At 43.5% G+C, this 27,792-nt stretch overlaps 1 protein-coding gene and 1 non-coding gene across 5 annotated transcripts in view; one reads left to right on the top strand and one right to left on the bottom strand.

Moving 5' to 3' along the window:
• Ptprt (protein tyrosine phosphatase receptor type T) overlaps positions 1-27,792 on the top strand; it is a 1,232,244-nt gene that overhangs the window by 298,663 nt on the left and 905,789 nt on the right. The gene's annotated exons all lie outside the window — the stretch shown is intronic.
• On the bottom strand, positions 13,091-13,198 carry LOC123463048. Its single transcript, XR_006638660.1, has one exon. It is a non-coding gene; the product is annotated as a U6 spliceosomal RNA (small nuclear RNA).

Genomic DNA, 27,792 nt, shown 5'->3' with positions numbered 1-27,792 from the left:
TTGGTTTTGAAGCTTGTTTTCCCGAGGGATGAGGACTTGCTGCTCTGTGGACTGAAAAACAAATCCACAACACAAACAAAACAACAAACCAAAAACAAAACAAAACGAACAAACAAACAAAAAACCCAACCCTTTAGACAACAGTCTCAGACTGAGCAGTTCCAGGCACACTTTGGCTCTTTGAAATGTCTCCTGACATGCACTGTTGCTAATTTGGAAGGTTAACTTCCTTGGCTTCCTCCTGAAAGTGACAGAGGTGCAGAATAAAACTAATTAGCAAGACCCCAAAGTGGTGGATTACAGCCATTTGTTAGGGCTTTGAAATGCAAACAAGAAAACGATTGCACTGCTCTTTCCTCTAAAGGGGAGCACCTATGTAGTCTGGTGTTGGGTCCCACAGTTTGTTGTGATTTGAATAAGAAATACCTCCCCACACCCCCTCACAGGACCCAGCGTTTGAACACTAGGACCCCAGCTGGTAGTAGTAGCGCTATTTGGGAAGGTTGTGGAACCTTTAGGAGATGAAGCCTCCCAGAAAGAAATGGGTCACCGAAAGTGGGCTTTGAGGTTTCATAGCCCAGCCCAAGTTTCTGCTCACCCTTGCTGGCTAGCTGTAATCAGGAATGGTCGCATTGCCATGATGGACTGTACTCCCTGCGCCCGTAAGCCCACCCTTACTTAGTCCCTTAAGCTGTTCCTTGTCAGGTATTGGATGAGTAAAATAGCTCATAAACCAGGATGTGAGTAAGTAACCAATATACAATGCCTTTGTTTGAGACAGGAATGTGAACGTGTAACCCCCCCCCCCCCACACACACACATGAAGACACACCCAAGAGCGTATCTTGAGTCTGTAATTTGTTTTGGTTTCAGTTTCCTCTAAAGACCAAGTGAGGAGAGGGGAATGCATCCAATTTTCCCAAAATATTTATACCATATTTCCTCAATTCCAAGATGCTATAAAGAAACCAGAAGCATTGGTTAAAGTTGCTGCTGTCTGCAAATAGTCACAGCATAAACACTGTCACAAATACACATCCAAAGCAAGAAGGGTCCCAGTTTCAGAGAAGTCAAAATATGAAACAGAACCTGTCTGTTTCTCTTTGTCAACTATCTACCTATTATCTATTTATCCATCATCTGTCTTCCTTCTATTACCTATTTATATTTTCTACTTTTCTTTTATTACCTGTTAGCTGTCACCTACACCTGTCCTCTATCCACCTATCATATATCACCTACCTTCCTTCTACCACCTACTATGTCTGTCTGTCTATCTATCTATCTATCTATCTATCTATCTATCTATCTATCTATCTATCTGCCATCCATTTACTGCCTGTCTGTTATCTGTCATCAGTGCAAAAGACATAGCTCTTACCTCAGAGGGTATAAAGGATTGATCATTTATTCTGGAGCCAAATATAAGTGACCATGGCCTTGGGAACACAGATTTAGGTAACCCCAATTCCATGTTCCAACATGCTGACAACTTCATGAATCTTTTATAGTTATGGAGAAAAGAAATTCATAAATGAAGGCACTTTTCAAATACACTGGCTGACCATCAGGCAGGCGGGTCATAGCTAAGTGAGGGAAATCCCCACCGTAGGCTTCAGATGCTGTATGATGGCATTCTTAGTTCTTGGCTTGGTGGAAGCTGGTAGTCTGTTAGTACATTACAAAAAAGTTACATCTGATCAACTGACAGTCATAAGGATGTTAGATAAGACATCTAGAGGTGGGCAACCAATGGCTATTGAAGGGCTAAAGGTAGCCCAAGCAAATTTGGCTGTAGTCTTGCAACATTCCATCTCTTTGTGGTCACAGGAATTCTGTCAGTCTACTCAGCCTTGCTGGATGTAGGTAGGACAGATGCAGCACTTTTCCAGGAAACTTTAGCTCACACTATCCTATTACTTATCAATCAAACTTTCTTCTATCATCTACTTATCTATATTTCTCAATCATCTGTGTATATGTATATGTATTAATTATTATTATTAATTATGATGGTTATTATTATCTGTGGTGGTTTGAATGCAAATATTCCTACTAGCCTCTTTTTTTAAGGATTTTATTTTTATTTATTTATTGGAGTCAGAGAGAAAGAGGGGGAGAAAAAGGCATACCAGGGACTCTAGCCACTGCAAATGAACTCCAGATGGCATGTGCCACCTTGTGCATCTGGCTTATGTGGGACCTGGAGAATCGAACTAGGTCCTAGGCTTCGCAGGCAAGTGCCTTAACGGCTAAACCATTTCTCTACCCCAAGCTTCAGGTTTTTTTGAGTAACCTTCGTACTCGGCCTCCAGCAGGTGGAGCCCTGCTGGAGCAAGAGTGCCACTGGGGGCGGATCTTGAGTCCAGCTCTATGGTATGTTCAGAGCTAGCTCGCACTAACTGTTGTCTCTCTGTTGTGGATGTGTGATGAAGTGAGCCTGCTTCCTCTACCATGATGAACCTTTCTCTCAAAACTGTAAGCTGATGTAAACCCTTTCCCCCCATAAGCTGCTTTTGGTGGAGTGCTTTGTTTCAGCCACCAGAAGGTAATCGCAGGTCTGTCTATCTGTTTGTCATCTATCTGTCTAACCATCCATCCACCAACTAGCTGTCCTTGCTGTGTCATTATCTGGCTATCTATGAGCTGTTGTAGTTTGGATAAGCACCCCTCAAAGACCCATGTGGTCAAGGCTGGTTACTGGCTGTGAGTGTGTGTTTGGGGTGGTGGTAGGGAGTGAGATCTTTCAGATGTGGTATTCTAACTCAAGCCTCCTGGATCCTGATGTTTTGTGGGTAGGTAGTTCTTGACATTGACTATCCCATGCTTTGTTTTAATCAAAGAATTTTAGTTGTGGTCTTATAATAGTCTTGCCTCTTACCTATCCAAGACAGCAAGCAGGTCTAGACCTCCCTCCTTCCTATTCAAGAACCAGTGGGATTGAATTGCTGGACTTAAGGAGATGGGTGGCAACCAACCAGAAGGAGCATGTGGAAGGAACAAAACCCAGTGCTTAAACAATACCATCTCTGTATTGAATTGTTATCTGTTGCTTTGTTATGAGCTGTGTAGCCCCAGGCAAGCTCCCTAACTTCTCTGGCTGTGCTTACTCATCTATAACATGAGACGAACAAGTTCTCAACCTCTTATCTGAAGTCCTTGGGGCCACATGTGTTTCGCAACTCAGACTTACTGAGTTGTTCAAGGAAAGCAATATACACATACTCTAGTAAGTCACAACCTGGCAGTGGTTAGGTGAAAATCCCAAACCAAGTATTTCTTTTTTATTTTTTTCACAAAGCAGTGATATACCAGACGCACACCTGTAATATCAACTCTTGGGAGGTAAAGGCAGGAAGATGGCAAATTTGAGGTTAACCTTGGCTACATGGTGAGTTCTTGTCTCAAAAACTAAATGAATGTGACCAGACATAGTGATGCATATCCTTGATCTTAGCACTCAGGTGGTAGAGGTAGGAGGATCACAGTGAGTTCGAGGTCAGCCTGGAAATACATAGCGAATTCCAGGTTATCCTGGGTAAGAGTGGGATGCTACATCAAAACAAACAAGCAAACAGACAGACAAACAAATGTAAATAAATAAATGGAAGAGTGAATAAATAAATAAATAAATATATTTAAGAATATCTTTTTATTTATTTGCAAGGAGAGAGAGAGAAGAGTCACAGAGAGAATGGGAGCACCAGAGTCTGTAGCTGCTCCTAATGAACTCCAGACACATGAACCACTTTGTGCATCTGGCTTTTCATGGGCACTGGAAAATCAAACCCACGCCTTGAGGCTTTGCAGGCAAAACACCTTTACTGCTGAGCCATCTCTCCAGTCCAAATAAATATTTTTAAAGAGTGTGGATATCAAGTCTTTCTAGTAAATAAATTTTCACCAAACTTACAAAAACAAAACAAAACCCAACCCTGCTTTCTAAGCCTTTGGGGATCTAGAGCTCTTTGACCAGGACTGGATGCTTGCATTGACTCCCAGAATGGCTGTGTGGCTTCTCGTGGGGTTAGGAGCTTACTCAGCACATTCTACAGTACATAGTAAAGTACATAGTCATATCACCTGATGCGATTTGTAAGTGTAGTTTTTAAAAAATTAAATTGAATTTATTTATTTGAGAGAGAAAGAGGCATAGAGAGAATGGGCACACCAGAGCCTCCAGCCACTGCAAACGAACTCCAGATGCAGGCGCTCCCTTGTGCATCTGGCTTACGTGGGTCCTGGGGAATCAAACCGGTATCCTTAGGCTTTGCAGGCAAATGCCTTAACTGCTAAGCCATCTCTCCAGCCCTGTAAGTGTATTTTGGAATCTTTCTCATTGAGCAGAGATGCAGACAGCTGTCCTAGAGCCTGGCACCTTGGTTGGACTCCCTTGCCCATAGTCATGGCTGCTGAGTTCTGAGGTTCTGATCCAGAGCCCCAGGCGCCTGGTTGCTCTCAGCCCTCACCTTCCATTGTGTGCCCGGTGCCTGTGTTTTGACTAGCTCTTGATTGTTCTGGCACAGAACGAAGGATATAAATCATAAGGATGCCTTCCCATGCCACCTGTAGGCAGAATCATCCTTTCTGCTGATCTTTTTTTTTTATGGCTATAAAATAAGAGGGAAATTGAAAACAATAACAACAAACACCAAAAGTGCATTTTCCTTTAGGCAAGCATACGTGTGACACTCCATTAACGATAAGTGACATCTTCTTCCATCTAGCAAGAATCGACACACCATTCATGTTAACCAGTCGTTGACGGCATTACAAGCGGATGATAACTTGTCAGTTTCCATCTGATCAGTCACTTTCGGGCAAGCAGCACGCATGTTTCTGAGTTCTACATGGTCACAATCAGATGTTTACAGAACTACTTATCTCCCGACAAGGGCTTTATGGATGTTGTACAACTCAGAACAGAGACCTAGGAGGGTGTGAAGCAGATCTAGAGGGTGGGGGATGGTGACAGACACACAGGGTGTATAATGGCAAGCTGGACTGGCCTAGGGCTTGGGGCTGGCTGGCTGGATTTGCCTGTCACTCACTGGCTGAGAGACATCAGCTAGTGTCCACAAGCTCTCTGAGCCTTGAATTCCTTCCTTGTACAAACAGGTGACAGTGACTTGATGTCATTAAGCCACCATGGAGAATAAAGGACTGAAAATGATTTATCAACTGGGCTTGGTATTTCTGTGTTGGCTTAACTATCTCAAGGAATTGTCCATTTGTGCCTCCACTTGGAATCTTTGTCAGGTTATATATTCACCCATATACTCCCGACTCCATTATCCATCCATCCATCCATCCATCCATCCATCCATCCATCCATCCATCCATCCATCATATCCTATGTGTTCCAGGTGATAGGACAGTCTCTGGAATGCATACAAAGATGGACCTTGCCAGAGACGACTTTCTAGGCTCCTGAGGAAAAGTTCACAGGTAATTGTAATCAGGTGAGCTGGTATGGTACCAGTCAGGTGTGGGCTGCAGACAATAAGTACCCAAGAAGATACCAGCTCAGTTCAGTTTGGGGTGCTAATAGATTTAGAGGGAATGGCTAAAGGCAATCCTCAGAAAGGTAACTGCACTTGAACAGAAACTTGCAAAGGGGAAGAGTACAGATGTAGAAGAAGGAACTTCAGATGGCAGCCTCACATATTCAAAGGTTGAAGAGACCAGCCATGCTGGAGCAGAGAGTTGGTATGGACATTTGTCTTGGCAGACACAAGGTGCAAAGGTGTCAGGAACCTGTAGCCACAGCCCGAGTATGGGCTTTAAAACTTTTTGGGGGGCTGGAGAGATGGCTTAGCAGTTAAGCACTTGCCTGTGAAGCCTAAGGACCTCGGTTCGAGGCTCGGTTCCCCAGGTCCCACATTAGCCAGATGCACAGGGGGGCGCATGCGTCTGGAGTTCGTTTGCAGAGGCTGGAAGCCCTGGCGCGCCCATTCTCTCTCTCCCTCTATCTGTCTTTCTCTCTGTGTCTGTCGCTCTCAAATAAATAAATAAATAAATAAAAAAATTTGGGGGGTTTATTTTCATTTATTTATTTGAGAGCGACAGACACAGAGAGAAAGAGACAGATAGAGAGAGAGAAAATGGGTGCTCCGGGGTCTCCAGCCACTGCAGACGAACTCCAGATGCATGTGTTAGCCAGATTGTGCACCTGGCTAATGTGGGTCCTGGGGAATCGAGCCTCGAACCAGGTTCCTCAGGCTTCACAGGCAAGCGCTTACCTGCTAAGCCATTTCTCCAGCCCCCCGAGTATGGGTTTTATCCAGATGCCTGTGATTGGTTTGGCAGCCTGTGATGCAAGGCTTCAGGCACAAGGAAGCCCATCTTGGTTTGGGATTTAAAGTTGTTCCTGACCCTAGGCAGAGGACAGGCAGAGAGGAAGTAAGGCTGGAGGTCCATCAAGGATGTGAACGACAACCTAGGAAGGAAGCTGCACAGGGAAGAGGACACCAAAACTGTGAATATAGTTAGGGATGGACAAGAATGGCCATTGTATTAGGTCCCTAGGGCTGTCAGAACAAGTCAGTAGAGATTTAGTGGCTTAAAATGGTATGCATTTCTTCTTCCATAGTTCTAGAACCCAGAATCTGAAATCATGGTGCCACCATGTCTCCAGGAGGTACTGGGGAGCACCTGTCCCTTCGTTCTTCCAGGTTCAAGTGGCTGTTGGCATGGTTTCTGAGCACACCGTTTTCTGGGCCTTTTCCTTCATGTGTCCTTTGTGTCCATGCACCTCAAGTTCTTTTGGTTATAAGGGTATGTCTCATTGTATCTAGCAGTTTCCCCCACCCCGCATCAGTCAATCCCATACTTAAGATCCTTAAGTTAATTGTGTCTGAAAAAAAAAAAAAATCCCAGTAAAGATCGATTGGCAGGCACAGGAGATTGGGAAGTAGAAATATCTCTTAGAAGTCACTATTGGATCCACCATACCTTCCAATGGATGGGCAGTTCCTGTGCTCAGAGTGTATGGAGTTGAGGGAAGGGTGTGGCTCATGCACAAACGTCACTGCAGACCTGTCTAAATGCATTGCTTGCTGGAGGGTCCTGTCATCTCCCCACAGGGTCTTGCCAGTGTTTTTTAAGTAGATAACACCATACCAAATGCCTTCTTTTTAATTTTTAAAAAAATTTTATTTGTTGAGAGAGAGAGAGAAAGATGGAGAGAGAGAGAGAGAGAGAGAGACAGAGAGAGAGAAAATGGACATGTCAGGGCCTCCAGCCACTGTCAACAAAGTCCAGGTGAATGTGCCACCTTGTGCCTCTGGCTTACATGGGTCCTGGGAATTGAACCTGGGTCCTTTGGCTTCATAGGCAAATGCCTTAACTGCTAAGCCATCTCTCCAGCCCCCAAATGCCTTCTTGAAGAAGGTATTGCAAAGACACACCAAACAGTAGTTAAAGCAGGGGAAGCCTTTAGAAATAAAGGGGACATTCAAGCATCATCTTGTCATTTGCAGAGAATCTAATTTTCTCTGACAGTTCCACAGGTACACTGAAATAGTCTCTGAATGAAAAAAATGTGTTTTCTGAAGGTTCTCCTTGAGTTTTACCGATTCTTCCTGCCCAGTGAGCTCACACAATGGGATGACTGCAGCCTTGCTCTGTTTTTGTTTCTCCTGACTTGTGTACAGTTGCTCTTAATCATGTTGTTGTAGCTCTGTGTCACCAGGAAAGAAGCAGCAGGGTCATGTGGTTGAGGTGAAATGAGGCTGTTGTTGACTCCTGAGTGAGGATGATGTCAAACCCACCGTCTTGTTCACTTGGCCAGTGTTTACAGAATACTTCTAAGTGGACATTGCTTTCTGTAGCAGACATAGGGCTAAAATAGACATGTCCATACTTCTTTCCTTGCAAACTTGGTGGGAAAAAAGGACCTACGTCCAGCCACGACAACTGTGCACATGGTCTGTGGAGGACCATTACGATATTCCCAGGTGCCAGGGGCACAGAGGAGAGGCAAATTTCCATTCAAGTAGACATAGAAATGACCAGTGTCTATGTGGTGGTTTGAGTGAAAGGTCTACCATACACTCATGTATTTTGAATACCTTTGAGTAACTTGGTTCTTAGCTGGTGGCACTTTGGGAAAGCTGTGGGACCTTTGGGAGGTGAAGTTTTGCTAGAGGAACTGTGTCACTAGAGACTTTGGGGCAAGAGAGCCCACTTCCAAGCTCAGTGTTCAGACTACTTCCTTGGAGCTGATGTGGAAATGTGACACCGTTTGGCTATCTGTTCCTGCCATGCTTTCCCTGAAACGATGAAACAAACCCCTTTCTTCCATAAAGCTGCCTCTGCTCTGGTGTTTTGTCTCAGCAACAGGAAGGTAACTGCAGTAGTATCTACAGAAACTAACTGGCTTCCTTAGACATGAGCTGTGCTTTTTAAGATAAGCTACTGTTGTCGCCTGTCAAACTAGACAAAACAAAATTAAATTAAAAAAATGGTGTAATGCCAGTGCTGACAAGCATAAATGAAAATGGAAAGGCTTAGTAGATTAGCTGTATTCAGTATGTTTCTAACTGCTGAAGTTTCTTTCTCATTGCTGGGACAAAAACCTGACCAAAAGTAGCTAATGGAAAGAAAGGTATTATTTCAGTTTACAGTTTTTAAAAAATATGTTTTATTTATTTATTTATTATTTGAGAGAGAGAGGGAGAGAGAAAGAGAAGGCACTCCAGGGCCTCCAGGCACTGCAGACAAACTCTAGATGAGCCCCCTTGTGCATCTGGCTTATGTAGGTCCTGGAGAGTCAAACCAGGATCCTTTGGCTTTGCAGGCAAATGCTTTAACTGCTAAGCCATCTCTCCAGCCTCAGCTTACAGTCTTGAGACAGGGTTTTATCATGGTGGAGAAAGCATGACAGACAGAGCAGAGGCCGGGCATTACCTCTTGGGAACTAGCAGCGAGATTGCACTGCCTCTGAACACCCAGTGGGCTAGATTCAGAAACCTCAGAGCCCACCCAGGCAATGACAAACCTTCTCCGACAAGTCTCCACCTCCCCAAAGCACCACCAGGAAGCTTAATCACAAACGCTTGAGATTGTGGGGCCATTTTACATGGAAACCCTCACATCAGTTTAGGACGTTTTCAAATGATAATAGATTTGTCCAGAACTAACTTTGTCTGTAAATCAAGGAGCCTTTGACTGATGGTATCCCATTGCACACCTCTTCTGAGTTCCGTCTTCAGCAGAGCAATGCTGCTCACGTGCAGTGGGCTGTAGAGGAGATCTTTAAACTAGCAGAATCATCAAGTGTGTTCATGAGGGCTTTTTCTCCCAAAGGGCCTGTAATTAAACATTTACAGGCACCCCTCTGTCTATATGGAAGTGTCTATATATTTGGGTGTTTATGTGTAATGCATATAGGGTACATATTTACTTGTGTACAGTTAGTTTCAAATCTGCAGCTTTCACATCTGTGGATTCAGCCAAGGGCAGATTGAAAATATTCTAAAAACAAATGCAGCTGTACTGAACATGCACAGCCTCCCTTCCCTTATCATTATTCCCTAACAATACAGTCTAACAACTATTTACATATCATTTACATTGTACGAGGTATTATAAGTGATCTAGAGATAACATAGTATACAGAAGGATGTGTGAATTAGTTAATGTCTGAATGTCCTTTATTTCTGAAGCAAAATAGACTTGGCCATGTCATTTTTCCCTATGTGATAGGGGAAATTAATTTGTCAGCGACCATAGGTACACGTGTGTCTTTGTGGGTGGAGGTCAGATGACAGCTCTGGCTATTCCTTGGCTCTCATCTTTTGCCACTGCTTTCACCAGATATCTGGCTTGTAAACCCTTGGAGAGTTCCTCTGTCTCTGCCTCCATCCTTTTAAAAAATTATTTAAAATATTTTTATTTATTTATTTATTTTAGAGAGAGAATGGGTATGCCAGGGAATCCAGCCACTGCAAACTAACTCCATACACATGCACCACCTTGTGTACCTGGCTTTTGTGGATACTGGGGAATTGAACCTGGGTTCTTAGGCTTTGCAGGCAAGTGCCTTAACTGCTAAGCCATCTCTGCTGCCCTATTAATTATTATTATTTTTTAAATTTCAAATAGTTTCATTTATTTATTAGACAGAGGAGAGAGAGAGAGGCAGGCAGACAGACAGACAGACAGTGAGCATGCCAGTGCCTGCTGCCAAACCACTGCAAAAGAACTACAGAAGCATGTGCCGCATTGTGCAACTGGATTTATGTGGATCCCGGGGCATTGAACCCAGGCCAGCAAGCTTTGAAAGCATGTGTGTTTAAATGCTGAGCCATCTCCCTAGCCTGCCCTTCTTCTCCTAGGTGCCTGGGATGACAGATGCTCATGCTACATCATCTAGCTCTATGTAGGAGTTGGGTACCTAAATTTTGAGTATCCAGATCCGTACAGTAAGTGCTTTATCCATTGAGCAATTTCCCCAGTCACTAAAAAATCTTTTAAATATGAAATTGGGCTAAGGAAATTGGCTTAGTCAGTAAAGTGCTTGCCTGTCACACATAGGACCTGAGTTTAATCCCTAGTAGCCATTTAAAACGTGCTAGACATGATGGTCCATGCCTGTAATTCCAGTGCCAGGGAGGCATTGACTCAAGGAACCCTGGGGCTCATTGATTGGCCAGTCTAGCTCCAGGTTAATGAGAAAACCCTTTAAAGAAAAAGTAGATGGCATTCTTGTATGATTATACGAAAGGGGGAGGGGAGAGAAAGAAAGAGAGAGAGAGAGAGAGAGAGAGAGAGAGGAAACACTGGTGTGCCAGGTCCTCCAGCCACTGCAATCAAACTCCAGACTCATGCGCCACCTTGTGTACATGTGCAAACTTGTGTGCTGCATCACTGTGCATCTGGCTTACGTGGGACCCGGAGTGAGTCCTTAGGCTTTACAGGCAAGCACCTTAACCACTAAGCCACCTCTCCAGCCCTAGATTGCATTCTTAAAGATGACACCCAAGGCTGTGCACTTGCCTCCACACACATGCATACACATGTACACATACCCCACACCCACGTGCACCCATACATAAACACAAACGCACACACACAGATACGCACACAAGATTTTATGTTTACATGCATGATTGTGGTTTATAATTTTATATATGATAGTTATGACAGAAATTTTTTTGAGGTAAAGTATTAAGTTGTATTTGTAAAATATTTTATTTATTTATTTATTTGAGAGAGAGAAAAAATGGGTGCGCTCGGGCCTCCAGCCACTGTAAACAAACTTCAGACATATGTGTCACCTTGTGTATCGGGCTTATGTGGGTACTGGGGAATTGAACCTGGGTCCTTAGGGTTTGCAGGCAAGCGCCTTAACTGCTAAGCCATCTCTCCAGCCCTTAAGTTGTATTTTTTTGTCTCTCAATTTTTATTTAGCAGTGGCTGTTCTCTGTGCTTATAATCACATAATACACTTTATGTAACAGTTATATTGAAAAAATTTTTGTGTTCTTGTTTTTTTCATTCCTTAATCATTAAAAATATAAAAACCCCCTATGTTCTGTGTTTGGTGACAGGAGGCTGAGGCAGGGAGGCCTTAGATTCGAGGCAGCTTGGGCTACATAGTGATATCATATCTCAGAAATAAATCTGCTTTCTGACTGGATTTGAGGGAGTTAATCCATGCTTGGCACTGAAAACCCAATTAGAAGCCTGTGGCTGGAGAGGTCATAAATAGTTACTACTATTTAATAGTACCATTAAAACTATTAAATAATAGTTACTACTATTATTTCTTTTCACTAAATGGATGTACGATGTCCATCAAACTTCCCTGTAAGTATTAACATTTCTGCCCATATATTATTGCTGCTTTCATTTTGGGGTAGAGAAGCTTCTCTTCTCAGCCAGTGATGATCGCTGGGGAGACTCAAAACACATCCAAGTGGTGCGAAGTGACACTTGTCTGCTCAGCACTCAATCAGACACTTCTGTCACCTCCTCCAAGGACTAGGGACCATTACCAGAGAGGTTAAGGAGAAGCGTACGTGTCACTGGGTGGGGAGGAGTGCTTTGAAACGCTGACTTCTGGGCACAAAAATGTGGTTGTGTGCATGACATGGAGGCTGTCATTATTACACAAGACTTGTACCATATTGGGCCCATCAACATGTTATGGATGAGAGAGAGGGAACAAAAAAAAAAAAGATCAAAATAAATGGGAGACTAGATGGAAGAAGAGACTCAGAGGAAGGTGGAGTAGGACAAAAGAACATAATGGGAGGAGATTATGATCACACATTGAGCACATGGATGCACATTGTCGGTGATAAATAAAGATAAACATGAACACTCAGATCACACGTAAAACGTTCTTTTACGGAATAATGTGTGACACAAAGCAGTCATTAATTATTTGGATCATGAGGTTATTTTATCCTTATTTAAATTTTCCCAATTTCATTCTGCCAGGCAGCTGAGAGAGGCGTTAAATTCCCACACTGTCATTGTTCCTTTGGGCTCAGGTTCTAACAGTTTGCTTTACATATTTTAATGCACCGTTATTTACTTCACAAAAGGTCATGATAGTTAAGATTTCTTTGTGAATTATACCTTTTCTCAATAGGAAATGACTTTCTTTATTCTATTTAATGCCCTGTCTTTGAATTTGACTTTGATACGGATATTGGCACACCTGTATTTCTGTCTAGTGACATTTGCCATTTAAGGACGCTCTTTTTTTTTTTTTCCAAACGTAACCTTTTTGGGACTTGATTGCATAAGACTGAGTCTCATGGGCAACATTTGGGTGGACTCAAACTTGGATTTAGTTTGTAAGTTGTGTCCTTTAAAATTTTTTTATATTTTATTTTTAAAAAATATTTTATTTATTTATTGGACAGGAAGAGGAAGGTGGTGGTTGGGGGGGGGGGGAGAAAGAATGGGCGCGCCAGGGCCTCCAGCCACTGCAAAGGAACTCCAGATGCATGTTCCCCCTTGTGCATGTGGGTCCTGCAGAATTGAACCTGGGTCCTTTGGCTTTGCAGGCAAATGCCTTAACTGCTAAGCCATCCCTCCAGCCCTTTTATTTTATTTTATTATTATTACTTTTTTAAATATGGAATGCTTCATGAATTTTGCGTGTCATCCTTGCGCAGGGGCCATGCTAATCTTCTCTGTATCGTTCCAATTTTAGTATATGTGCTGCCAAAGCGAGCACTATATTTTATTTTCATGTACTTATTTGAGAGAGAGATATAGAAATAGGCAGAGGGAGAGAGAGACAGAGAGACAGACAGAGAATGGGCGTGCCAGGGCCTCCAGCCACTGCAAAGAAACTCCATATTCATGTGCCACTGTGCATCTGGCTTTATGTGGGTACTGGATAATCAAACTCTGGCCATTAGACTTTGCCAGCAAGTACCTTAACTGTTAAGCCTTGTCCCTAGCCCTAAATTTAAACTTTCAAGAAACTTCTAATTATTATCAGAATACCAAGTATTTGCTGGGCGTGGTGGTGCACGCCTTTAATCCCAGCACATGGGAGGCAGAGATGTGAGGATCACCATGAGTTTGAGGCCACCCTGGGACTCCATAGTGAATTCCAGGTCAGCCTGAGCTAGAGTGAGACCCTACCTCAAAAAATAAAAATAAAAATAAAAAATAAACCAAATATTTTATTTGTTTTTGTTTATGTATGGTAAGGTAAGGCTTTTATGTAATCTTTTTTTTTTTCTGAATTCAAGACTTTATTGAGTGGGACAGAGAACAAGGGGAAGAGGAGTGGAGAGGAGAAGAGGGAAGAGAGAGAGAGAGAGGGAGAGGTGTGAGAAGACAGGGAGCTAGAGAAGGAGCAAGAGTGGGATGTGGGAGCATGTACTAGGGAGAGAGAGAGTGAGAGGATCTGAGAGAGAGAGAGAGAGAGAGAGAGAGAGAGAGAGAGAGAGAGAGGGAAAGAGGAGTAGAGAGGGAAAGGGAAAGAGAAGGGAGAGAGAAGGGGGTATATGACCTATCTGGAGCAGCAAAAACAAAGAGAAAGCTTAGGTAATCTATATTTGCTATTTTTTGATGCAAATTTTAAAGAAAATTTCATATACAGCTTATTTAGCTTACCCCATCAGACTTTTGAAAATATAACTGCTCATACTTTATGCTTCAAAAGTGATCCCATTTGGTGAGGGCAGTTCTATGTTTTCTTGAGTACTTGACAGGGGGAGAGAGGAGTGGACGCTATTGTATGTGCTTTCTGAGCCCCTTTGCATTTGTAAACATCTTTCAGGTTCTTCCAAACATGAACTGAAAATGCTTTAAACCTTTCTAGAATATTAATCACAAGCCCTTGCAGCCTGATACTGCAGAGAAGTCTGAGGTCAGTCATTTACCCAGATAAATAGGTTCCTTTTCTACTTTGAAGTTTGGAAAAACAGGATCCAGATCATTTCAGACATTCCCTATAGCTTATTTGGCAATAACACCTCTTAATGTTATGTAATTATTTTCATTATGTATACATTTCTCTCTTGTCTATCCAATTTCTAATTTTCTTTTGGGTCATTTTATTATCCAGGGCTCTCTCTATGTACTGCTGTCTATAGTAACAGGTTTACTTGATCCACCAGTGTCTTGTGCTTTTTGTGTGTGTTTATTCATTGTACATATTTATGAGTTTCATAAGAGCATCTTCTCTAAACGCTAGCATGACTTTGGCCACCGCCCCCCCCGTCCTTTCTCTTCTCTATCCTCCCATTTTTCCTGTTCCTTCCCTCATATGATTCTGCTTTCACTGTCATGCCTTCTATCCATACAGGATTTCATGCATCTGTATAAAATCCAGGGTCCATAAGTGAGGCAAAGCACGTGGCATTTGTCTTTCTCCATCTGCTTTTCCCTGCATGTGATGATCTGCAGTTGCATCCATTTTCCTACACATGGCCTATTTTTGTTCTTCGTGGCATCATAAAATTCCATTGCGTATGTTGACGACATTTTCTTTGTCCATTCATGTGTTGATGGACATGCAGGCTCCTTCCATTCCCTGGATACTGTGAGCAGCACAGCTATAAACATGTATGTGCATGACTTAAAAGTCCTGTGGGTATATTCCTAAGAGCGAAACCGCTAGGTCCTACGGAAATGCTACTTTTAGTTCTTCTGAGGGATGTCTGTATTGATTTGCATAGTGGCTGGACTAACAGAGTCCTCTCAACACCGTGTAAGCGTTCCCTTTTCTTCACATCCTCACCAACATCTGTTGTTGTTTTCTTAATGATAATCGTTTTGACTCGGGTGAGGTGGAACTCCACTCATCTTATTGTGCATTTCCCTGATGGCCGAAGCTATTGAACATTTCTTTGTGTATTTAGTGGTCGCTTGTATGTCATCTCTGTCTGTCCATCTCATGGTCCCATTATTATTATTATTATTTTGGTAGTTAGTTTTGTATGCTCTTTATATATTCTAGGCATTAGGTTGTTTCATCTTTGAAGCCAGAAACTCAATTAAGGACAGGAAATTTAGCTCTGTTACAAGGCATGGGATAGAAAAATGGAGTTCTATTGTGTCTTTTCCTCTTAATAGGGTACCTTAGTAGTTTCCTATAGCTACTGAAATGAAGAATAATTTTTTTTGTGTGTGGCTTAAGCCAACAGCACAGAGGTTGGGGAGATGACTCAGTGGTCATCTGGGTTCAGCTCCCCAGCACCCGCACAAAACTGTGATCCCAGCATGCTTATGGCAGTGGGAGGTAGACTCAGCAGAATCTTAAGTTTGGAAGCCAGACTCTTGCAGGGACATGAGACCCTGTCTCAAAGAAAAGGGAGCACTGAAAACCCCTCTGCCCTCCACATATGCACTGTAGCACCTGCATGTCCATACATACTTATGGGTACATACACGTGCAGATACATAAACAGCATAGACAATTTTAAAACAGTTCAGATCAGTTATTTTGCAGCACCGAAAGAGAGCAGCTCTATACTCTTTGTGGAGTCTTTTGGTGAGACTGTTTCCTTGAATGTCCCAGTTTCTGGGGGTGATTTTCACACCCAAAGGTGTATGGAGAGGTTTCTGGGCTCCGCCTGGGCCCTTGATGGTTTCTTGCTTTTGGTATGCGCTGGCTGGCTGCTTGGACCTATGGAAGAGGGCCAGCCTCTTCCATCACTTGGAACTTAGCCTGGATTTGCATTTGGGGTTCATGGCTTTCCTATCTCTGCTTCCATTGGCACAGATCCTCCTTAGAATCTCCTGTCTACCCTCTTTCATGTGTGAGGACTCCTATAATGACACTGGGCCCCCCAGGTATGGTAATTGCCCATCTCATACCTACACACCACTCTAAGGAGGCAGCTGAGAGGAATCCCACCTCCTTTCTCCTGTTCCAAAGGCACGCACTGGCTCATCTGCACTCAGTTCTAGAAGAGTCTCTTGTGTGGATGGGTGTTTCTGATCTTCTCTTCTGTTCCTCCTTCCATTCAGATATGTGTGAGCTTCCTTCTATAGACTTAATTCTTATTTTCTGTATTCTCTTAGCATTCAATGGTATACAACAAAAGATTAACCCAGCATCTCTGAGCACGGGTAACAGACTGCGAAGTTCTGCTTTGAGTATTGGATGAAATAAGATTTTGTGTTCTCTGAGAACCAGCAACCCCATCATGATCTTCACCACCCCTTTTCTTCTCCATTTCTGAGAAGTTTTGTTTTATGTATCAATGTTTTCATATTCTACAGCTCTGTACCTTACAGATTTTAAATACAGTAAAGTTTTCTGTGTCAATTATTGAATTCCCAAACATTTTTCTTTAGTTAACCTCTGTTTTATTTACCCCTAGCTTCTAAAGCCAGATCTCTTTTTATCTGTTTATCCATTTAGAAAAAAAAAAATCTTTGTTCATAGAAACCAGGTGTTCTCAAACTTATGTAGAACACAAAGCAGATATTCTGAAATTTAATGGCATTTCATGCAATAAATCATTTTAGACAATATAGTTTCCCTGCATACTTCATTTTCTCCTTTATAATTCAAAAATATCTTCCTAGGCCCTGTATTGACTACACTTTCATAATTTTTTGTGATTTATAAATGTGGATAGTTCTGTGTGTCCTTGTTCGTTCTTCCAGAACAGATAAATGAATGATGTGGGGTCCGTCCTGTCCTCTGCACCAGTTTGTGCTGGATTGTTTGTGACATCGGATGTCACCGTGGCAGCTGCTGCTTGTGTCTCCTGCTGCTTGCAGAGCCAAGGAGTTGCTGAAAGGGTGTGCATGCACACGTGTGTATGCCCAGCGTGTCAGTGACAGGCACATTCTGGTGACTGCACCTCTGTGAAGAAGTTCCTCTAACTTGACCAAATGGGGATACTTTTCACCTCTATTGCTAGGTTTTGATGTATGTCATTCTAGAATTCTTCTTGCAACTTAGTGTCCCAAATTAAGAGGTGAAGTTTTGGGGGAATTGATTAGTTCACAGCACCATTAACGAGGGCCCGAACCCTCATGGACTACTGCCTGTGGTAGTTTGAATGTAAGTTCTCCCACTAGACCTCAGGTGTTTTGTTAGTTTGCCTCAGGCTAGCTGCCTGGCTGGAGGAGGTGTCACTGGGGATGGAAGCTGGAGTCCAGCCCTAAGGTGTCACTGTCAGTGGATCTGATTTTCTGGCCAAAGGTGTGCAGAGAGGATTTTTGAGCTCTGCCTGGGCCCCTGCTGGTTGCTTGCTTTTGGTGTACGTGGGCTGATGGTGGTTTCTCTCTACTTGGATCTGTGAAAGAGGACCAGTCTCTTCCACCATTATGGAACTTCCCCTGGATCTGTGAGCATCAAATAAATCCCTTCCTCCCATAAACTGTGTCTGGACTGGAAGTTCATCCCAGCAGTATGGAGCTGACGATGGCAGTGCTCTAATCAAAGGGCTTGATGCTCCTCTTCGACCATAGAAGATGCAGCAAATAACTTTGAAAGTTGAGGGCACACCTTTTCTTGACACCAACTTGCCTGGTACCTTGATCTTGGACTTCAAAGGCTCAAGATTGTGGAATAATAAATCTCTCTATTATTTCACAATTAAATAGTCTAGAGTACCGGGGTATAGCACAGGGATGGACTAAAACATCTACCAAACTGCGTAGTAAGATTGACAGTCATCTAGCAGGCGACCGTATGAGGCTGCTCCTGGTAGGTAAGTGAGTAGGTGGTCTGGTACAACAGTGCTGTAGCTGACTGGGGTGCAGGAGCTCTGCTGGTGGGTGGTTGGAAGCCCGGGAAGTGGGCCAGCTTTTGGCAGTGAGAGCAATGTGGTCCCAGAAGTCGGGGCTGGGCATGGGACAGGCTGGTGAAGTCTTGGGAGGAGTGCATTCTCCACGGAAGGTCAGGCACTGCCCGGACAGGTCTTTACCTGTGTGCTTTTCACGTTCCCACATGCCCTCCCCACTGGGACTTGGGAACGCTTTCTGAAAGTTACAGTCGGTGTCAGACAATCACAGAACTAGGAAAGGGCGCGTGCTTGGGCTTTGAAGCACAGAGCAGGGATCCTTGGGAGAGGGGCTGTCCATTATAATCAATGCAGGAAGGCAGTCATGACATTTCGCTCGCTGTTTCCTCACCTGCAAACCGAGGATGGCTCAAACGCCGGCCTTCGAGGGCTGCAGTGTGGATTAAATGCGATGATACATTTAAAGGGCTTAACAGTGGAAATTGTACTCAGGCTAATCTGGTTTTCTTATTATTTCTTCTTAAATTAATCACAGTATTCCAGGTAGTTTAAGAGCAGAAATTATTTATTTCTCTTGATCATCAGTACTACTTTATTTATTTATTTATTTTGTTTGGTAAGTGTAATACTTGTGTATCAATTTCAGTGAACTGTCGACTCTGCTGTGGACTTTTCTAAGCACTTCATTTATATTAACTCACTGCATCCTCATCAAACCCTATGAAGTAGGTTCTTCGTCCCCATTTTACAGATGAGAAAATGATAAGCAGAGAGCTTAATAAAGGCATCCAAAGACGCTTCATATTATGTTCAAACCCTATCCATTTGGGTTTAGTTTACTTTTAGCCATGGCGCCAACAACCAAATTGCAGCACAATTCATCAATATTCTCTGAAATTATACTAGGTAACATATGAGATGAGGGATATATGTCAACTATAGTTGCGAATCATGAGAAATGATCATAGTTGTCTAATTTAAGATCAAAAGTGGGAACTCGAGGGCTGGAAAGATGGCTTAGCAGTTAAGGCACATGCCTATGAAGTCTAAGGACACAGATTTGATTTCCCAGTACCCAATGTCAGCTAGATGGCTCAAGTGTCTGGAGTTTGTTTGCAGTGGCTAGAGGCTCTGGAGCAGCCATTCTCTCATTGTCTCTCTCTCTCAAATAAAGAAATATATATATTTTTGAAGCAAGCCCAACAGACTGGAACTTTTTTAAATGAGAGAGTGAGAGCATGAGAGAGAATTGTTGGACCAGGGCCTCCAGCCACTATAATCAAACTCCAGACATGTGCACCACCTCATGCACGTGTACAACCTACCTGGCACATTTGCATAACCTTTGTGTATCTGACTTACATGGGACCTGGAGAGCCATAATGAGTCCTTAGGCTTTGCAGGCAAGTGCCTTAACTTCTAAGCCATCTCTTCATCCCAAAAAATATTTTTCAAAAGGTGGGAACTCAGAGAGAGTTCAGGAGGTGGCAATCATATTATTTTGGCATCATTAGTCAATGTCTAATGGTTTTCCAGGTAGATGCTGGTCCATGTAAAACACTGTATTCTTCACTTTTGCGTCACTATGGTGAGATAGCTGACAGAAACAGCTTGAAGGAGGGAGGATTTATTTTGACACATGGCTCTAGGTTTAGCCCACAGTTACTTGGGCAGATCATGATAGTATTGTGAACATGTGGTAAAGGAGTGCTGTTGACATCATGACAGACCAGGAAGCAGCTAAGGATAATACATGCCCTGTCTGCCCCCAGGGACCCATCTCTGGTGACACACTTCCTCCAGCCATGTTGTGCTCTCCAAAGTTTCTACAACCTCCCAGAATAGCGTCAGTAGCTGGAGATCAAGTGATTCAAACAGTAGTCTATGGGGGACATGGTGGATCTGAACCACTGTAGGCAGCAAAGACAGATTTGTCCCATTGAAGAAGTGTTGTTTTTTTTTTTTTCTCCCACTGGAGGAAGTTTATAAATTATCAGCCACAGGAGACCTGAGCTTGCACTGGTGGACGGGGATGTGGGGAGGAGTGATAATACATCTTGGTGTGCTGAGAGCAGACTGGTTTGTGTCTATGGTTCCTCAGTATAATCATTAATAACAGTCCATTTCTATCTTAAGAATGTCCTGGTATAGATGATAAATTAATTGTGTGTTCCTTAGTGGAAAGGTGGTGAGGAGGTGTCAGTAATAAGGGGTGGGCAATACAAATGTTCTCTTGCTGAATTCTGTGTTGTTAGGAGGCTGTTCAGTTCCTGTCTACAAGAACTGGTTGGAGGCTAGATCAAACAAGTCTATGTATAACTAGCTATACTCCCCTCCTCATCTCTCTTTCCTCTTCCTTTTCATTCTACCCTTCCCTTGCCTATATGCTCACGATACATGGTATGATCCACCCCTGGAAGAATGTCATTTAATTTGTATTTGAGACACAGAATCTTGTCTATCTGCTGCTTTTTCTGTTGAACACTTTCTAGGCCCCTTGCTTGACTGATTACAATAAATGAGGTGTCATTTAAGAGCATGTGATGTAGAGATCACCAGTATTGGGCCAATAGTACAAAATATTAATTGATAAAAAAGTAATTAATGGAAACCTAATTAAAGCAGACATTCTGAGCAGGGTGCTCCTTGAATCCTGGGACCGTCTCAATTACCAACTTTCCTCTGAGCTTATCATGTATAATTGAGAGGTATTAGTCTCTAATGGATGAGATTAATATGAAAATTAATTAATGAAAAAGGAAATTAAATCTGAGTTTGTTTAAAAAAAATTTCCCAGAGATGGATACATTCTATTTGAACAGTAGGTGCTAGAAGGTTTATTAATGAAAATCTTTACAAATGACAGGGTGTCACTTTCATAAATGACAACTTCCCTTTTACTATACCTTTCCTCACCCTGTATCATTTGTCTCCATTAAATAGCATGTAATGTCATCTCAGGTTGTGAGAGTCAGGGGGGAAGTCTTTACATGGGAGAATGAGAAGTTTTCCTTTATTTCTGAGCAGAGAAAGGACACTCTGCAACCTTTCTCTTGCAGCTTCCCAAGACAGGAAAGGGTAAACAGAGATTGAATCTCCCAATTGCTCAAAGAAAAAAAAAATGAGTATCACATCAATGCATAGTATGATATTAAAAACAAATTTACTTTTCCTACAGCTAGATGAGAAATTAACTTCCATTCTTATGCAGCAGTCCTGTTTCTGGAAGTGTTTGTGGGCAAGTAGAGTTGACAAGGCCCCTAATTATGTTGGCTTGCCATGTGCTGTTGTGCTTTATAACTTGACCTTTTGCATGATTCATTGTTCTGTTTTATTGATCTGTAGTTAATCACTTCTGGGCTTTGATTTTTTTTCACCCCCATGAAATGAATTGGAGAGTGTAGGCATACTCAGGATAGCTCATGATATTCTTCCAGCTGTTTCTGACATTCTCTGTCAGAGAACGTGTTAGGGATAAGCAGATTTAGTGCTTAAATATTAGGATGTGCCCTTAGCACTGAGATGAGACTGGCCCAGGAATGTTCATTTCATGGGTGACTTAGATACAGGGGCACTGGGGTGGGTAGAAAGTTGAGTGCCTTTGCCTTGAAATAAAGGAGTTCAATCACTTGTTGACACTCTGGACTTAGGTCTATGTGTCTTCTATGTTTATTGGCCCCACCTGTTCCCCAGGCTGTGTCATCCTTAACAACAAATGGCCCTTGTTTTGCTACCTCTGGGGATGAGAACCAGGGTGTGGCACAGTCCTTGTTGTGCACGCGCGAGCAGACAGCTCTCATAGCAACTGCACACCACATGGGTGTTCTGGCTTCTCCAGCAGCCACACAGAGGAGAGTGGGGACCACAACCTATACCTGCAGAGACCCAACAAATAGTGTGATGAGCCTTCACCAGCGGGCCAGCAGAGCAGACAGTTTCCTTTTAACTTCCATTTCTGGAGGCAGGTTATGAAGCAGAAGGTATTCTACATAGTGTCCTGATCTAGCAGCTGCCTGTGTTTTTATTTGATGCTGTGGCCCAGTTAGAAATGCACCATCTTGGGCCTGGAGAGATGGCTTAACAGTTAAGGCATTTGCCTGTGAAGCCTAAGGACCCAGGTTTGATTGCCCAGTACTCACATAAGCCAGATGCACAAGGTGGTGCATGTGTCTGGAGTTCATTTGTAGTGGCTGGAGGCCCTGGTGTGCCCATTATCATCTTTCTCTCTCTCTCTTTCTCTGCCTCTTTCTTGGGTGTCTTCTTTTTCTCTCTGTGGCTGCTGTGTCCTTAACTCACAATAAGTCAGCAAGAATGCTTCCCCTTGGTCTTTCTTCCTGTGTTGCCATTGCTGGTTGAGGGCTGAGGATTAAAGGTAGATTACTGCTCTTCTCAGCCTCTTTGTCTGGTAAATTGTTATAATAACCTTAGTCCTTCCTTCACAGGGAAATTACAAAGCTTAAGAAATCATGATTACATATGAATAGAAGAGTACTGTCATTATAAAGAGATATTAATAATCATCACACTAAACACTGTTAGGCTTTTTGCTTGTGACAGTTTGGGCTCAGCTTGGCAGGTTTCGAGCATGCAGTTGATTTACATTAGGTAGATTTACATTGCTCTAGAGCTGGGATTTCTGGAATGTGTTTCCATAGTGTGACAGAAGATGCTGTTTGGGACAGAAAACAAATAGGCATAGGTGGTACATGTGCCTGGAGTTCATTTGCAATGGCTGGAGGCCCTGGCACACTCATTCTTGTTATCTGCCTCCCTCTCTATCTTCTCTCTCAAATGAATAAATGAATAAACAAAATATTTTTTAAAACTAGTGTGGATGATCTTGGCACTGGGAACTCTTAAGGCAGGGCCTTTCTGGGGCCGCCTTGTTTAGTTCCTGTAAATTTATACACTGATGCAGAACCTCGGCTACCAAGTCAATCCTTGTCTCTGTGCCCTGTAGGGCTGTGGTCAGGATTAGCAGTGTTAATAAAGATAAGCGAGTGAAGTAGTGTCTGGTACATAATAACAGGTCAATAAATGTTAATGATAATCGTTAATATGATTTGTACTGATAGGGTAATATGCATTGTGGATCACTAAGGGATGGGGCTTGCTATGGCCGTACAGGATGAGCCTGTGGGTACATCCTCCTTCCTCCCCTCTTACTTTTATTCACCTCTCTCCTTTTTCTCCTTCCTTCTCGGCCCATGTTTCCTCTTTCCTTTTCTTCAATCCTCTATTCCCTCATTTCTCCCCACCCCAACCCCTTCTTCATCTAATATTCCTTCGACTAACATTCTCCAGAAGGATGTGGGTACCCAGCATTCATAGCGTGGGAACTGATTACACTCCTTTGTCTTCAGTGTGGGACCCCGACATGTGGGATAATGCTGCCCACGTGCAGGGTGAGTCTTCCCTCTCTAGAAGCAGCCTCCTAGGTACATGGAGGGGTGCATCTCCTGGGAGACTCAGTACAATCTTAGTCGTTGATGAAGTTTAACCATCACAGATGCTAAGTCATCAGCAGAATGTCGCCAGGAGGGCAGGGCTTCTTGTGGACAAGGCAGCCTTAAATGGACGGCTCTTCTGGTTCCTGGGACCTGAGCCTCTTCTCAGACTGAGTAGACTTTATTTTATGGTGTCATCTCCAAGGAGAGGTAACAAAACACGCCTCTCAGGGTCAGAGGCCATAGGAACTCTTCCTTGGTTTAACTGCCACCACCTCCTTGCCATGGTTTTATCTTGCACGACCCACCTGTGGTGCCTGTGGTTTCCCAGCAAGGACGCATGGAGCCGATTAACTTCCAAATCCTAGATGTGCCTCTTAGTCAGCTGTGCGGTGCTGGGTGAGCTTTAACATCTCTGAACCCCGGTCTTCTAACCTACGCTGGAGGTGGTCATGGAGTGCATTGCTAGCTGAGATCTGTGCCCTATGGGAGGGCTGATGGGTCTGCCTCTCCCACCTGCACACAGCTTTGCCCATCAGCTGACTTTAGGACCCTTGGTCAAGGGCAGTGCCTTTTGGTTTTGGCTTGCTTTCTTTCCCTGACCCCTAGACTCTTTTAGGTTGGTTTGGTACGGCTTTCCCCCTCACCTGTTCTTCAGAGGTTAGGGTGAGGCTAAAAGGAGAAAAGCTGGCAGAAGTGAACTGCTTCAGGCACGAGCCCAGTGGCTATGAAAGTAGCCTCCTATGGCTTTGCTGGGTGTCCACAAAGAGGCTACATGTGTCGAGCCCAAGAACTTCTTTGGTAAGTAAACAAAAAAAAAAAAAAAAAAAAAAAAAGAACCGAACCATGCTGCCATTTATTAGATGCTGCCATTAGTGCTCAGGAAACCATTTTAGAGATGAGAAAAGAGAACTGTCCAAGGTCACAACTGCATAGTTCTAGAAGATCTAGTTACACATCCTGTGTTCCACAACGGCCCCTCACGATTGTCACGTAGGCAAAATGGAACGGCACACGTATGTTGTTAGTGAGGTAGCTGGAGCATGAGGAGGCTTAGTAGTGATAATTACACACAGAACACTTGCAGACACATGAACTTCTATATTCTGGCTGTTCTTCCAGCCACATTTTATAAGTGCATCCCCATAAACCCAGAGGTAGGTACTAAATATCCTCATTTTGCAAACGAGAAACCCATGTTTGTAGAATATACTGCTTTACCAGGGTGACCGAGCCTGGGTGAAGTGTCAGAGATTTTATTTGAACCATGTAGTCACTCACCACACCCATTTTTGGGTTCTATGCTCTTCTGAGCAGAGTTCAGCCCCCCAAGAATAATTTGAAATTGTTATTGTGCTTCGTGGCCACAGCAGGACAAGAGGGTTCTGATGGAGAAGCATGGGCACTGAGTTCCTGGGCACCTCAGAGCCTTGTGTTTCTTTCTTGGCTCCATGGAAATTCAATGTAGGTGTTTGCTTTAGTGGGGTGGGGAGGGCAAGCTTGATGGTGGTTTTCCTGGGCAGGGAGGTTGGCATTGGGATCAGATGTGGTAGGGAGCATGCCTAGGGGATGCTGGTGGAATCCTTGGGAAAGTAACAGGGGGTGGGAAATGACTCCGTCCTGTGATACCTCTGAATCCTTTCTCTTGGTCTTCTTCCTGATCTAAAACCCTAAGAGCTCAGGTGCTTATTGCAGGTCATGGCCTGGGGCTGGAATGAGGGCTTTGGTATTTTCCTCTGAAATGGAGGTTGGTCCCTGAAAACGGGGTTTTTATTGGGGTTCAGATCACACAGGTCTTTCACCTGCCTCATCTCATGATCCTTCAGGACAGCTCTGGGGGACAAGACAATACATATCCTTGATCCATAGTTGAGGAAACGGTAGTTCAAAGACAGCCATCGGGTGCTTGGACTCTGATTTTGTCTCAGAGTGTTGTGACTCAGCCATCCGTTGAGCCTGCTGACACTTTCCGGTCTCTCTCCCTGGCCATTGACTCACCTGGGCTGTGGCAATGGAGAGAGTATTCCTAGTCCAAAGGCACTGGCATATGTTCCCTAGAGGATGAAACCTCATCTCCAGTGTCCACTGTGTTCATGCTCAGCATTATGCGTGGCACCTGGAAGGTACTAAAAAATGCTAGAGTGGTTAGACTTACATTTTAGAAGGCTGTTCTGATGGATAATTTGCCGTTCATTCATTTACTCATTATTCCTTGTGTCCTTTCCCCCTTCCCTCATCTGTCCATCCATATATCTACTCATCCATCTGCCCATCTATGTACCCATTCATCTCTCCCTTCCCATCTACTCACATATGGTCTATTCATTTACATCTCTTGTTCACATATACATGATTCATATCTATTCATCATTTATCCCATCCACCCATCCATCCTTCCTCCATTCATGTAACCACGTGCCCATGTATCCATCTACTTCCCTGCCCCTGACTATCAATTGCTAATATATATGTAATTCATATCTATGCATCCATCTATTCGTATATCTTTCATCTTCTCATCCATGTATCTTTTTATCTATATCTGTCCAACTAGCCATTTCTCAGAAGCGAGAAAAGACGGCAAAATACACTTGGTGCTACTAGGTCAGATTCAAGCAAGTGTTACAAGAGTACTCTTTGATGAAGCTACATTGCATTATTTCTTATTTTAAGAGTGAATCAAGATAAAAGCAGACACTTCACGAGTTAACGCATGTCTCAGTATTTGAACCGTCATCTAAAATATTAAACTGCAACCTGTGGCTTTTCTCACTTGCTCTGTAGATGATTAGAGACAGCATAAGTAATTCAAATACAGGCTAGGTTCTAAATCTTTGCCTGTTAGAAAGCCACTTGCACTTTGGGGGTGCAAAACAGAGATTGCAAACGGATTAATATTAAAGAGCTTGGGGACTGTGCAAAGCTGAGGTGTAGGCATGTTAAACAAGTTACTGGATTACTGAGTAGATTTTCATATTGTTCAGTTGGGGGACAGTAGGCCTCACCTTAGATCAGTTATTTCATGACCATCTCTGAACACCAGGTATCCCATCTCTGCCTTCAAGATTGAGGTCTGGAATCCCATGAAAGAATACTGGGGATTCCATACTGCTCCCTCAGATTTCTGTCTTGTAGCCAACTAGAAGGGAGGCGATTACTGGCGCACAAATCTCATAAATATGAGATGAGAGGGCTGGGGTGAAAATGAAAGTTGAGATGCTCAAAAATAATGCGTGAAAGAGCCTTGGCCCCGTCTAAGAATGGGATTGATCTCCGTTCGTTGGCAGAATATATGATTTCCCTTCACTTTACTACAGTGCCTCTGTTTCTATAGAAACCACCAATTTTATAGACAGATCGGCTCTGTGAAAAGGCACCGGGAGTTCAGTTTAAAGCCAAGTGCCATCAGGGCATGGTGCTCCCAACCCTGAGGAGGGGGCTTTCTTCTGTACTCGCTAACTAGCTCTCCTGGGGATGGTTAATGATCACCAGGCTTGGAACTTGTCAGGATTATTACAGTAACACAGTGTTGCTTTCCTTCTGTGGAGCCCCAAAGCCACTGCCAGATCTTGGGGTCACGGAGGTCAGGATCAGCTTCATCTGTTCATCGGATACACACTTGATCAGATGTCGTGAGGAGTCCCGGGGGCCACGGTGATGGAGGAAGACAAGTAGATATATAGCTTCATTACCGCTGTATAGGGAGGTGTTTCTAGCAAGGGCTACCTTGGATTGAAGGCAGCGATGCTCAGTGGAGCTCACAAGTGGTTTGGCAAAGACAGGCAATAGACATGTTTTTCGGGTACCATTGGCACATGACTCCAAAATCTGGTGGCATTGGTAGGTAAGCGTGCTGGTGTGAATGTGAAGTGTCCCGCAAGGACTCTTGTGTTTGAATACTTCATCCCCCCTTGGTGGTACTGTGCAGGAAGGTTGTGCAACTTTGATAGAGGAGGTGTGTCCCACTGGTGGGTGCCCTTGGATATTTCATCCCAGCCCCATTTGCTGTTCTCCCTTCCTGCTGATGTGCGACGTGACTCTGGTTTCTGGCTCTGCGATGCTTTTCTTGCCGAGAAGTCTCTCTCCTCGAAACTATATGCTTTAAATAAACCTTTCCTTTCCTCGGCTGCTCCTGGTTGAGTATTTTGTCTCAGCAACAG

Source organism: Jaculus jaculus, chromosome 8 (genome assembly GCF_020740685.1).
Source record: "Jaculus jaculus isolate mJacJac1 chromosome 8, mJacJac1.mat.Y.cur, whole genome shotgun sequence".
Classification (NCBI taxonomy): Eukaryota; Metazoa; Chordata; class Mammalia; order Rodentia; family Dipodidae; genus Jaculus; species Jaculus jaculus.
This window is presented reverse-complemented; position numbering and strand designations above follow the sequence as displayed.